This window comes from Netta rufina, assembly GCF_964035555.1.
Source record: "Netta rufina genome assembly, chromosome: 8".
NCBI lineage: Eukaryota > Metazoa > Chordata > Aves > Anseriformes > Anatidae > Netta > Netta rufina.
The window spans coordinates 22222333-22235944 of NC_140131.1; positions in this window are offsets into that span (position 1 = coordinate 22222333).

Genomic DNA, 13612 nt, shown 5'->3' on the forward strand with positions numbered 1-13612 from the left:
TCTTTTGTTTATTTGAATTACTATGTTAAAAATATACAAGTTGGTCTTTGGATTTTTTTTTTCTGAAAAAAGGTTAATCCCTGGACTTGAGAAGATTAAGAAATGTGGCTCTGAGGGTGCTATTTTTGGAGCCAATTACAACAGCATTGAAATGTTGAAAGATTCCTTTTGTTTGTTGAAAGATTAGGCTGAAGCCCTTCAGTCTATAAAAGAATAATAAACCCTAGTGGGATAAAATCCTTCACTGCAGTGAGGATACAAAAGCCACCTCAGAGTGGTATGTGGCCTGGACGGAGGCACAGGGCTGGCAGAGCCGGCACCGATAATTTCTGGAGTTATCTGTGCCCAAAAAAGAAAGTCTGTGCGCTTTTGCCTTATTCAGGTAGTATAATCTCACCCTCTCCCTCCTGCCATCATCTGGAGCTGTGCAGGTTTGTGAGAAGCACTGCCATCTGATTTGGCAGCCTTTGCAAAGCAACACGCAGTTACACAGTGTGCCCAGTCCCTGGTAGTATCCTTCGATCTTGGATAATTTGCTCTGAAATGAGTCTCGTTAGCATCGAAGGATTGGCACGGTCATGTCTCGTGAAACCTTGGAGCAAAAGCTAGCTCGAACTGACCTTTTTTTCTTTGCCAGCATTGTCATCTGGGACATTTCTGTTTTGAGGACCAGGCAGTGTACATCTTGCACTGTGCAGCGTTTGCTTTTCAGAGCATCCCATTTTGAAGAGTAGTTTCTGGGCTGTTTGTAAACTACCTTGGGGTTCACTGCTGACGAAGATTACTCACTGCTGACGAAGATTACTCGGTTGTGTCTTGCCTCTGATTTTCTGCCTGTTATCTGCATGTACAGCTTACTGGAGGGCACGGCTGAGCTGAAGACGCTTCAAGCAAAGTTATGTTTGAAGAGACACAAGCAGTCCAGGGCACAGAGGTTGAACGAGAAGATAAAGCCACAGGGAAACAACCAGGCATGCTTTTGTCTTGTTTGCTTGCAGCAGCATCAGTGCAGCAGTGGGAACGACAAAAAGCACCTGGGTGCAGGGGTAGGAGTGTGTGTGATTTATAAGCAGCAGGTAACAACAGTGCTTTTGGGTTGTGGGCTTAATCCCTACAGTCACAGGGAGCAAGAACTTCACGGCCGATGGGTCGCTGTAGGTGCTGTTCTCAGGCACCCACCGAAGGCTGGTGGGCAGCAGGGGTTCGTATCCAGCAGCCCCAACCCACCTGGTGCTTTCAAAATTTTTGCCCAGCTCTTTCCCTCCCGAGCCATGTCCCGATCCTGCTGCCCCAGCCCCTTGTCGTGGGGTGCTGTGTTACCTGTCACACCGGGGCATGAGCGAAGCATTAACAGAGCCTGATAAAAATCACATGGCGCCTTTCCCCGTTGTCTTAGCCAAGTTTCAGCATGATTAATCACACTGTGCCTGCCTAAATCTCCCCTCGTTCACCACGATTTTAATTCCTTTCATTTCTTTGCTGGCCGGTGTGTTGTGTTGAGCAGCGCTGTTCTCATCTGTTGAACGCCTCTATTTCACCCCAGAAAGTGCCCCGTCTCCGTAGCAAATGAGGTGATTCCCCTGTGTCTCTTATTTCTTCCCAGGACCGTGGTGAGGATTAATAAGCAGACTTTTGCAAAGCACTTTATGATCCTCTGATTAAAGGGTTTATACGAGGGTGAAATGTAGCCCCTAATACACCTTGTGCCGGGGACCAGAAGGTCAGACCGCAGCTGTACGCGCCTTTTGGGCTGTAAACGGGTACAATGTGTCATGAGCACAAAAAGGGGAAGCTGCCTTCATTCCCCAGCCATGACCCGAGCCAAAATTATCTCACATGTCCTTGGCACCAAGGCTTGGCGCAGCACGCTGCTGGGGATGAATCTTGGGATGGGTGACGGACAGCTGGTGCCTGAGGCACATTTAGGTCCTAGGAAAGCAGGTTGTGGGGTGGAAGGAGATCGGCCCAACATACCTAATCCTCACCCGCTGAATTTGGTGAAGTTTTGCAACTAGGCCTCCCCTCTGCTCTGAAACGGAGCTGTAAAAGCAAGAGGGTCTGTGAAATCAATGAAGCCAGCTTTCCTGCGTCTACCTCCTGATGTCTAATAAAAGCGAGCTTATTCATCCTCCCTTCACGTGGGCCCCCAGGTTGGATCTGTCTCCTCTGAACGTGCATTTTATTGCCATTAACGTACTGCTTCTGAGAAGTCTGCCCTTTTGACAAAGTGGGTTTCAAAAGCTGCCAACCAGTTCCAAACTGATAAGGGAGCACGGGAATGAGGGTTAGCACAGCGGTGTTGTTTCCTTGGGGAAATGGCCTGAAAACTGCCCCATCCAGCCCCCTTCCACCTGCCCTGTTTTGGCAGAAGGCAGGCGCTTCCAGGACTCAAACTGGTTGCAGGGAGGGGGCTGTCGTGGAAGGAGGACAGGTCGGTTCCCCTGCATAATGCCTTGGCTTCAGCTTTTCAAGGAAGCTGCGGCCCAGAAGACTTCTTTTCCCTGCTGAGTGAGAGCCAGCACAATGACACCCTTCCCCCAGGCCTCCACCCTCTGCAGTGCAGTAATGGAGAAGGAAGATGATGCTGCTGTGTGCCACACGTTAACACTGCAGCTGCTGGAGCAGCCTCCTCGTGCCGGATCCGTGCTGCCCCGGCACGCACGGCTCTGCCCACCACCCTGGGAACACAGGGGCGAGCGAGCAGTCGAGTGCTGGGGTCAGATCGAGTGCTGGCTCCCAAAAAAAACACTGCCGTGCTCGAGACAGCAGCAAAGGGTGGGACCTGCATCTCCGCAGCTCACGTCTCTGTCCCCTTAGCTCATAGCTGCTGAGCTCTGAGCTTGCACAGAAAGGGCCCTGCCTTTCCCACCACTCTCTTTCCTCCGCTGTTGCCTGCCACGTCCTTTTTATCACTGCAGTGGGTCCAGGCTGCGCGGATCAAACTGGGAATCTGCTCGGAATTAAAACCACCCCGTGGAGGTTGCAGCTCAGCCCCCGGCATAGACAGGCTTGCGTGATGGTGAAGGTTGAGTTTATATCTCGTGGGACTTCCAGAGGTGCGAGCCAAGCCCCATTCCTAATAACCAGCCAGGTGCTTGGCAGAACATGGACAATCCACCCACCAGGACTGATGTTTCCTCCTGGAGAAGCCCCCACCTCCTGCCCAGGGGCTGTGAAGAGCCAGGGGTGAAGGTGCCCCTCAGGCACCAGGGAAGCATCGCTTGATGCCACGTTTCTCGAATTTCATCACTCTGTCCCAGCAGTCTTTTTAGGGGGCTGAGCAGGGGCATATGGCCTGGAGGCTGCTATTCTGCTTTGCTTGCTGCTTCGTTTTAAAGGCAGCCCCTCTCCAGGGCGCTCTCTGGGCATGTGAAAATAATGTAAAGCCCGCAGCTATGGCAGAGCGCTACACAACTACTGTGCGAGCCCTACACAAACAAATTGGAGTCATCCCTGACCGCTGCCCCATGGAGAGCTCCTCAAAACACTGCTGGGCTCACACCACAGCCCCCACAGCGAGCTCGCTGCAGTTGCTCGCCCCACGCACCGCTCAGGAGGAGCTGGCTGACATTTCATCGTGTGCCATCCGTCACGCCGGAGGACAGGCAGCAATGTCATTGTGGGCATTCCTGGTGTGTCACCGCCGCTGGGACTCATTCCATGCGGCTTCTCGGGTAAAACTTGGGGCCTGTTGCAAGGACTGGCGAGGGTGGAAGCCAGCTCCAGCGATGCTCGTGACGAGCAACGCTGCTTCCATCATCCGACTGGGACCTCTGGCAGCCCTTCGGGCATGCGTGGGGATTAGCATCAGATTTGCCAGCTTGGAGGCCTTTTACCTCCACCAGATCACCTTCCTCAGTGGGGCCGTGCCCCGTGCCGTGCCTGTCCAAGCCGTGCTGCCTCTTCTTGCTCCCTGGTGGATGCCGCCAAGAAGTGAAACGCGGGCTGTGAGCAGCGCGAAAGGGTTAAGGCGTGTTGTTCATTGTCACATGGTGCTGGGAATGCAAACGGAGCGAGAGGCTGGGGAGCACATCTTGAGTGCACATGTGGCCTCTACCACAAACACTTCAAAGTGCTTCCCTCAGACTGACGGAACAGCCTGACGCCGACTGTAAATGCCCTTGACACGCAGAGTGGAAAATATCAAACGCTTCGGCAGTCCCCCCAAAACGCAGCCTGTTTTCACTGGGGAAGGCCTTAATGAACCTGTGCGGGAGAGGAGGAGGAGGAGGAGGGCTGGGCGGACGGCAGTGGGACGGGTGGTTCTCATTTAGCCTGTGTACGGGTACACGCCAGCCCGGGCAACTGGACTTAATCTGAGGCAAAGCCAAGCGCTCTAGGACATTTTAAGAGGGGCCGGCACGACTGCAGGCGGCTCCGTGTCAAGACCCCAGCGCGCCGTCCCCCTTTCCTGCCCCGCTGCCTGTGCAGAACTGCGCAATTAGGAACAAAGGGGTTTCCAGGCTGGAGGTTTCTCCCTTTCCTCAAGAAACCCCCACCTCCTCCCATCCCCGTGCCTCCCCTCCATGAAATGGCCGCCCTGGCCTGGTGCTCTCGTGACACCAAAATCACCCCCTATGGCCCCGTAGGAAGCCAGCCCTGCTGAGGGACGTCCCCACCGCAGGGAACGGAGACGTGTGGTGGCCCCGTCCTCCTTGGGCTGTGGGATGGGGCAGAGTGTGGTAGCATCGGGGACCCTGTGCCGTGGCCCTGCCTGGGGACAGTCCCCTCTTTGGTCACCCGTGACATCCCAGGAAATGTGTCTGGCTGCCATTTTTGAGTAGTGTGCCCCAAGGGGCTGAGGCCTTGTCCCCCAGCAGAGACCCCAACCCAGGGACAACCACGTCCCCCATGCCGTGTGGGAACCTTCAAGCAGAGGGCAAGGGCCTGTGTCTGTAGCAAAGGTGTGAGGCACCGGAGCGTGGCTTTTGACCTTGAATTAGCACCAAAAACACCTAAACAGCCTCCGATGGCCCATTTTGAGCCTGATGCCCTCTTTCAAGGGGAGAAGGAGAGCGAATGGTGGCCGATGGAGCCAACGTGCATGGCCACAGGCAAACCTTCAGCCTGGCCAGGCGCAGCAGAGGGGACAGCACGGCGACGGGCCTGTGTGCGGTCTCCTTGGCTCCGGCACAGCTCACATCACTGCACGGCTGAACGGGGCTCTGCTGGCTGTAGGCAGGGATCCATCGGTTATGACACATTTGGCATGAATGAAATTGCCTCATAAAATACTTCTCAGATCAGCAAGAACTTGAGGGACCTCAGGAGGGAGCAGAAGGAGAGGAAAGTTCAGACGATCGGCCGCGAGGGCCCGCACGCCTTGGAAGCAAAAGCAGACAGGGGAGAGAGACCACCAAGGGGCAAAAGGTGTAAAGTGGAGGTGTTGCAACTCATGGAGCATCAGCTCTGCTTTCAGAGGGAGCATATGAGTTGGACCACCTCCATCTCCTTGGGAGAGCAACCAATATTCCGGATAACAAACAAGGTAGAGCAGTTAAGGGGGCTTTAATGGAGCATCTTTGGGGAACAATATTAAAGAAGGTAAACAGAAGACGTAGGCGCCACCATAAACTGCTGGCTCCTGGCAGCGCGAATGTTAATAGCAAACCTAAAAGCCTGGGCAGTAAACAACGGGAGGTAGAAATAGCCACCGATGGAGAAAAAATAATAATAAAAGTGACTTGGTATTTCTGAAACCTCATGGGAAGGTGCAACCACAAGTGGGCTGTTGGATTTACCAGCACCTTCTGCTCAGAAAAGATGTGGTCACCTTCTATAGCATTACAGCTTTGGTCCTGCTGCCTGTCGGGGCACAGATAGGGCTGGGTGTCCGGAGGGGGTGGCAGGCTGGGCCGGCACAGGGTCATCCCGCGCTGACAGATAAAGATGGATCGATGGCAGAGCTGCAGATTGATGGCTGCTGTCAGCTGCTGGCCCGCCTCGCCAGCTCGGGAAGGGAAGCAGACTCCATGCCCAGTCCTTTTAAAGGCTTTTGCCTCGGGATATGATTTATTGTTAGAAAACAAAGGATGTTTAAGAAAAAAAAAAAAAAAAGAAAAAAAAAAAGCCAACACAAAATAAAACATCTCAATTGATGAAAGCTGTCTTCGTTCCCCAGTGGCTTTTCCCCCTCTCCTTGAGCCTGGGAGCAGAGGAGTCATACATCCCCCCCCCCAGATCACCCAAACCCAGCTCCCTCTGCCTTTTAGGTCTGCAGTTCTCCCGTCTCGTGATGGGCAGGGACTCCAAAACCTATCCCCAGGCTGTCACTGTGCCAGCGAGCATGACAGCATGTGCAAGCACAGAAGAGCTCTGACCAATGCTATTTATATGCGATGAGGGACCAGAGTTTTAAAAGCACAGAGGTGCTCAGCTCTAGGCCCTGGTTCTGGAAAAATAACAACTGCTCAGGGCTGAAAATAGTCAGGATCAAAATTAGGAGTGGAAGGAATTGTTTAAACAAACAAAAAATAATTGAATGGCTGATAATTGGTAGGTGTTTAAGGCTATTTTGTGAGATGCTCTAAGATAACTGAACTGCTATTCTGGGAGCCTCAGCACTGTCTTACATAAACAAGTCCCAGCTAGGAGAGAAGGTGGAAGCAGCATTACTGGAGGTTTAACATATGCATCTGCTTAGATAAGTATGGGCATATGTATGTGGTACTGATGTGCATGCATGTCAAGGGTAAATAAAAAGTGGGGAATCTGATAGCAGCGAGTGGAAACCAGTGAGAATATGCAGACACCTGGGAAAGTGACCTAAAGGCAGGACTGGAAAATCTGTGGCTGCTAGGGTTAATGATAATATGATTTTTTTTTTTTTTAATGTACAAAGAAAAGCCAAATCCTACAATGAGATCCCAGACAATAATGGGAAAATATTCAGCCTGCCTGTAGAACAGACAAAGTTATTTGTTCACCATTTATTTTCTATTTGGAAAGAAGTAGGATGACACACTCATACTTTACGGAGATAATGAAATACTTTGTATTCTATCAGCGATGAAGCCGTGTGTTAAACAGCAGTGATTAAAGTTAGACATTCTGCAGGATCAGATAACTTGCATCAAAGGATAAACAAATTGGCCCGAGAGCTCTCTGAACCATTAGTGTTGATTTTTAAACAAATCTGGGAACTCTGGGGAAGTTCCAGAGGACTGGAAAAAAAAATCTAACACCAAACTAATACAGCAGTAAACAAGAGGACCCACGAAAACAAGCCGTGTTTGGCAGGACGTGGATCCAGAAAGACTGATCTGAAGAAAAGCCCTTGTGGAACACAGTCCATACGGAGACACAGTGTGTCTCCTAATTAATGTCAATCAGCTGCAGTTTACAGAAAATAGATCCTTTCTATTGTTTGTGATGGGATAGCAACCTAAATTGACAAGGTGGCATAACGCACTTAGGTTTTTGCATGGTGCTTGGCTTGCATCCACATTTTTATAAAAAATAAGAAAGAAAATCATCGTTCCAGTACAAAAGCAGTTCAGTTGGGATTGGTTTTACTGGGTTGATTGTAAACTCAAAGATTGTATCTGGTGGGGTTGTTCCTCACAGGACCTTCTGGGGGCTGCATGAGGTGGATTGACCTTTGCTGGAAAAATGGGTGATCAGGAGAGAGACGAACCTCTCCACGGACAGGTCACTTGAGCTCTGTCTATGCTAGACCTTGTGTCCTGGCCTCCAGAGGCTGCAGAGCGGGGAGCTGCTGCGATGCGCCAGCACTCCCATCTGGGTTTCCTCTGTGTGCAAAGCGAGGCTCTGGGGTTGCTGGTACATACCCAACCCGGAGCTGGGATGCAGCCAAAGCATGCCTCCAGATCTCAGATTTGGGAAGCCTTCTGGGATAACCTCATCTAGACACAGCTTGGGTCCCTTGGCCAGGAGGGCTCCCCTCTACAGTGCATGCTTTAACCCAGCTGCATGCAGGGTCTTCTACGGCTTGAAGGTCTGACCACCAGGCACCACAACAAGCCAGTTCAGGTCCTCAGAGCAACACAGCTCCTATAAGCTCTCTTAGGCTTGTGAGAAAGGGGATGTTCCAGCCAGCTCCAAGGTGCATGTGATAGCAAGTGCTGTTTTCCTTCCCAGAGCTGCCCCACATGCATATAAATTCAAAAGCAGCTGTTCCCAATCATGCCCGTTTATTCTTTCAAGTCGTGATAATGATCATCTCAGTTTCAGCGTGTGTGACAGTCTGTCTATTCCCTTCAGCCAAGTTTCCACAACAGCGGTATTTACAATCAGATGCTTGCACCCAGAAGTCTCTGCCACAGTGCTGGGATGAATGCTCATGGCAGCTGAGGACCCAGTCATCCTAGGTATGCTGTTTTCAACCTAATGTGCTCAATGGAGTCCTAAATCTTTTCCTTAAACACTGAAGAACCCCTTGAGAAAATGTTAATCTGTAGATAACTGCTAAGCACGTAGGAACCTTCTTTCCTTGTTCATTGTAGGAAGAGCTTGCAGTATCTTGACAAGCTGGTGGGGCACTGCCCACAAGTCCCTGGATTTAAAAAGGGAATTCTTGGCCTTGCAGAGCCTGGAGGAGCTACAAGTAGGAATTAGCTCAGGTTTTACACAATGTCTTTTAGCCCAGGAGCTTTCAGCCATTTGACTTCATAGAAACACCACTCCACACATGGCTGAGATGCATCTGAGAAGCAAACACATGTGGAAAGGTGGGTAGGCAAAATGTGACCAGCCCAGCACAGCAGCATCTCCCCAGGCAATGGCTTCACCCAGAGCAGTTTCATTTGTATGGGTTGGTAGGATGGCCATGAACGTACAGGTCTATGGGGTCAGCAGGATATGATGGAAAATTCCCTTTCCCTTACAAGCTGCGTACTCCATCACTCAGGAATGCTAACAGCCACATGTTTGGCTGAAAAATGATCATCCTCAGGAAGGGAACAGGTCTATCAGGCTAAAGGAAGGGAACAACTCAAAGCATGACATGCAGGAATGACACCTCAGGGCTTCAAATTTGTTCCCCATCAATGCAGAGGAAGAAAATCGACCTAGACACTGTTGAGGTTGACAGGTCTTAAATTTAATCTGCTCCAAAGGCAAGATGTGACCCCGTTCCTGCATGCTGTACAGCTGCAGCTGCTTTACCCATTGGTTTTTCCTACTCTCTGGCCACCTCGCAACCTCTCCAGCAGAGCAGAGATGTATTTCTGCCTGCACACTGGCTGTCAAAACCAACTTTAGCAGGATTTCCTGCATACAGCAGCAGCTAGGTGTCCAGACCAACACCAGCCCCAGAAAGGTGAGCTCAGCCCCCATCCCCTTTCCCTCAAGGCAGGTGTTTTTCATCCTGTTTGATTTTCCTGGAGCCCCAAACCCGGTTTTGGGGTGTTGTTTTGTCTGCTGTTGCTGCCTTTGCCTTTTTCTTCCTTTTTGTTTCACCTCATCTGGAAATTCTCATCCTGGGTTTAAGACCAGCTCCTGCAACCAAACTGGTTGGGGCTCATGTGGCTCTAACTGGTGCTCTGTAGGAAGCTGATGGACCTCGGGTGCAAGATGTGGCTGGGGCTCTGGTGGGGCCCCACAGTTGCTGCAGGAGCTGAGGCTACCTGGATCCCACATCAGCTGCAGCCGCCTGAATAACCACAGGGATTTTTTGTTCTACCAGCGGAGCCAAAGCACTGAAGATGAAAAGGTCCTGCCAAGTCAGCAGAACCCATCCATCTTCCCAGCGAAGCGAACAAAAAGGGGTTTCAGGTTAATCGATCTGCCCCAAATGAAGAGTTTTGGTTTGGCCTTCCTCACTTCCCCGTCTCCTCCTCTGTTCTCCTGTTGCGACTGCTTGGATTTAGGATCTGCTGAATCCAACCCAAAGCCACAGATGGGTCCAGTCCACTTGAATTAGTACTTCCCAGCAGACAAAATCCATATCTGAAAGCTTGCGTGCGGTTTTAGGTTCAATAATTTTCCCAATCACAAATTCCCTCCGTTGACCTTGGTCCAAACGCTCGAGCTCTGCGGGACCTCTGTTTATTTGTGTAAGATGCTCTTCTCTTTCAGCACTGATTGTTCCTCAAGGCGAGGGCTATATTTAAGCAGCACCCTGTGTTTACGCAGTTGGCTGATGTGGTGTTGTGAAACCGTTGATTGAAGCCTGTTAGAAGACGGAGGGTACTCAGTGCAGATGGACTTTTTCCCCCGTCAGCGTGCCAAGCTCCAGCCAGCCTCCGCTATTTCGGAGGCTCGTGATCTGACCGGCTTCGGGCGCTGTCACAAGGATGGAGAAAGGCCTGTCTTCTCACTCAAGGGACACTTCTTGCCAAGCCCGGAGGCAGCACGGCTTCTCAGTAAAGTGGTTGTAATAATGTTTTAACATGGGCAAAAGAAAAAAAAAAAAAAAAAGAGACAAGACCTCCCTAAACCTTGTTCAAAAGGCTGGTGGAAATGGAGTCATGGAAATTTTTGACAAATACAAAACAAAACACAGCCGGAGGCAGAAACCCAGCATGGAAAATTGGAGCCCAGTTAAAGTCTGGCAAAATCCTAAGTGGAGAAACATCTATTCTATTCTCTTCTGTTCTGATCCTAAAAAGCTGCCTGATGTTTCCTCTTCTCTGGGAAAAGAGGTCCGAGGTGAAGACTCACCTCGCTGCATGACTGGGAGGTGATTGCATTTGTCACGGGGGTGGTGATATAACAGCCACAGTGGACAGAAGAGCACGAGATGTTCACTGGGGGACAGAAACCTCGTGGAAAAAAAGAAGGAGACGAGGAAACAGAGTCCAGGCTCTGGTTCAGCCACCGATCCCGTGGTAGCAAGGGAAATGTCAGAATTTACATGCCCCGTCCCCCGGAGCTTGAAGAAGGGAGCGTGAGGATGGCATGCTGAGTGAGGGTGGTGGCAGAGGGGAGATGCGTGCTAAAGGCAGGGGGCAATGTGTTCACAGGGAGATGGAAAACACTTTTCCTGCTGGGATATCCATCCCTGTGTCCTGCTGGACACCCCAGTGAGGAGCTGGCAGGGAGGGATGTGATCCTGGCACCGTTGGGACCGCTCCTGCCTGGGGCCAGCCTGGCCACGTCCTGCCTTCTCCATCTGGGACGTCCCCGGCCAGTGACTCAGGGGCCTGAGGAATGCGTGTCCGAGCCACTTCCCCCCGGCCATCTGGGGAACGTCCTCCCCCTGCGAGTCATCCTCCAGGGGCCAAAAATTGCCACTGCCTCCAGCGAGGCCACGCACGTGGGCTGTGCCCAGACCTGGCAGCTCCAGGGGGGTCAGTCACAGCGGTGTGTCACCTGTGGGACCAGACCGGGGACAAACAGCAAGCTGCACGAGGCCACGGGATATCCCAGACCTCAGTGCTTCGAGGCAAGAAGCAATGGGACCCCCACAGCTGTCAGGCACTGGGCTGTACTGGGGAAGGTGAGGCAGCAGGGAGGGAGCCCCTCCTGCTGATGGATCCACAGGTAAGTCAGAAGAATTTGCCAGCAAGACAAACCAAACGAACCCGCCTGTGGTTCATATAAAATTTGGTGGGTGCCTTTGCATGTACCACCTGGGTTCATTTCTCAACGTTAGATAAACCTGGGCCGGAGACGAGCATTGCCATTGGAGCTACTCTGAATGCCGTGGTGTATGAAGGTGAAAACGAAGTCCCGGCCTCCTGATTCAAGCCTTTGGCAGAAAAATAAATTAAATTAGGAGCCCTTGCTTGCAGCCTTGCCCTCTTTAGGTACCAACATGTTGGAAGTCCACCTCCCTTGGTCCAGGCTTAGGTCCGAGCCCCTGCTTCTTCATTTGCTGGTTTAGGACATTCATCCAGCACACCCAGCCAGGGGGACCGGGCCATTTCTTGGTCCTTTCTCGACCAAAAAAAAAAGTGGTTGAGGCTCAGATCCACCCTGCCCGCCGGCGTTAGGACAGGGGAGGCTGCCTGCAGACATACCAGAGGCGTGCTCTGTACCTGGGCTGGGCGCACAGGGGACAGGCTGCCAGCTCGAGCGCCGGGACGGACACGCCGCGCCGCTTGCGGTTAGGGTAGTCTTGATGCTTAGATGGCAGCAGTATTAAATGTGCATAAAGCAGACAGACTGGTGCTAAAGTACTTACTGGGAACATTAATAAACCGTGGACCACCCTTCCTCATCATGTGATGTGGTTCTGTCTATAGGCAAGATATGTAAAAACAATTTAAAATTAATTTAGCTTTTAAACCGTTTAAAAACATATAAAAAAACACAACCTTTTGATATAGGATTGGGCTGTTTTTCCAAGTGGGAAAATGTTCACATCAGGATTGATTTAATTTTTTTTTCCCCCTTTTAAATCATAAACAGTCCCGGTACAAGAAACAGTAGCTGTTATTGATTAAAAGTTCATTTGCCTTGTCTTTGCTGATGATTGATATTTGGGAAGGAGGGATAGAAGAAGGGAAGGGTGTTGTACGTTGGAGAGAAAAAGAAAACGTGTCACATGTTACCTGCATCTTAGAATAATGTTAGTGTTGGAAGGAGCGCGGCTTGCGAAAAATAATAATTGTTTTAAGGTTCAGCAGATCCTGGTCCTTTTCGCCTGCGTTTTAATGTGCTAGACGGGCCCCCTTGAAATAGCAGCGTGATGCAGGAGGGGAGCGAGGCAATTGCATTTCCAAATGGGATTTTTATGGCCCGTTGAAGGAAAGCAGCTACCCACTGGATAGCGCCGCGCAGTTTCCAGCGGCGGGCTTTTAACGCTTCCTTTCGCCAGCACGTGTGCCGCGCTGCCGAGCGGGAGCTGCCGCCGCACCCTGGGGTCATGCTGAGCCCCCAAAACCTCTGGATTTTTACAGGGACCCCAAAACCTCTGCAGCAAGCCAGGGGTGCAGGACACAGCCAGGGCTGAGGTGGCAGTGGTGGGATTTTGCCCTCGGTGCCTCGCCCCGGGGATGTGGGCATGGGCGCACACATCACCCTGGGTGCTGCCCTGCCTTCGGTGAGCTGGGAGCCCGAAGGCTTTGCAAAATCTCTGCCCAGGAAGGCTCCGGTTTCAGCCAATTTACGTGGAAACCACACCGGAGGGACGCTGGAGGTGGAGGTCCCATTGGCTCCAGGGCGTTCAAAGGAGCTGGGTTCAATGGGGCATGAAAGGCGCTTCCCAGCCAGAACGTTTTCTGGGCAAACAGGACGGATTCAGAGAAGGCAAAATTCTGCAAATTCCTCTCCATTCCCCGAATTGTTGAAACGGGGAACAGGGTGAAAAGAGAAGCGTTTTGCCTAGACGTTTTCAAAGCAGAAAGTTTCTTAGTTTTGTCTTGGCCCAGCCTTCGGTTTCAAGACCTCCTTCGGTTTCAATAAGAAATAAAATTCCTGAAAAAAAAAAATACTTAAAACATCTGTCAAAACAGAAACTTCTCAGTAGAACTGAAATCGGCTTTTTCCAAGACTTTATAATTTGCTGCGAATATTTGTGGCAAAATTTCTTCCCGGCTCGTTCCCAGTGCTGAACCGGCGGGGAAGGAGCGCACCGGGATCCGCGGGGCGCCTTGTTCCCGGCACTGCTCCCAAGGTTTCTCAGCGTGTGGGGAAACTGTGGCACAAAGAAACCCGACCAATTTCCCAAGAAGAGGAGTGTGGGACACTGTTGCTTGCTTTAATA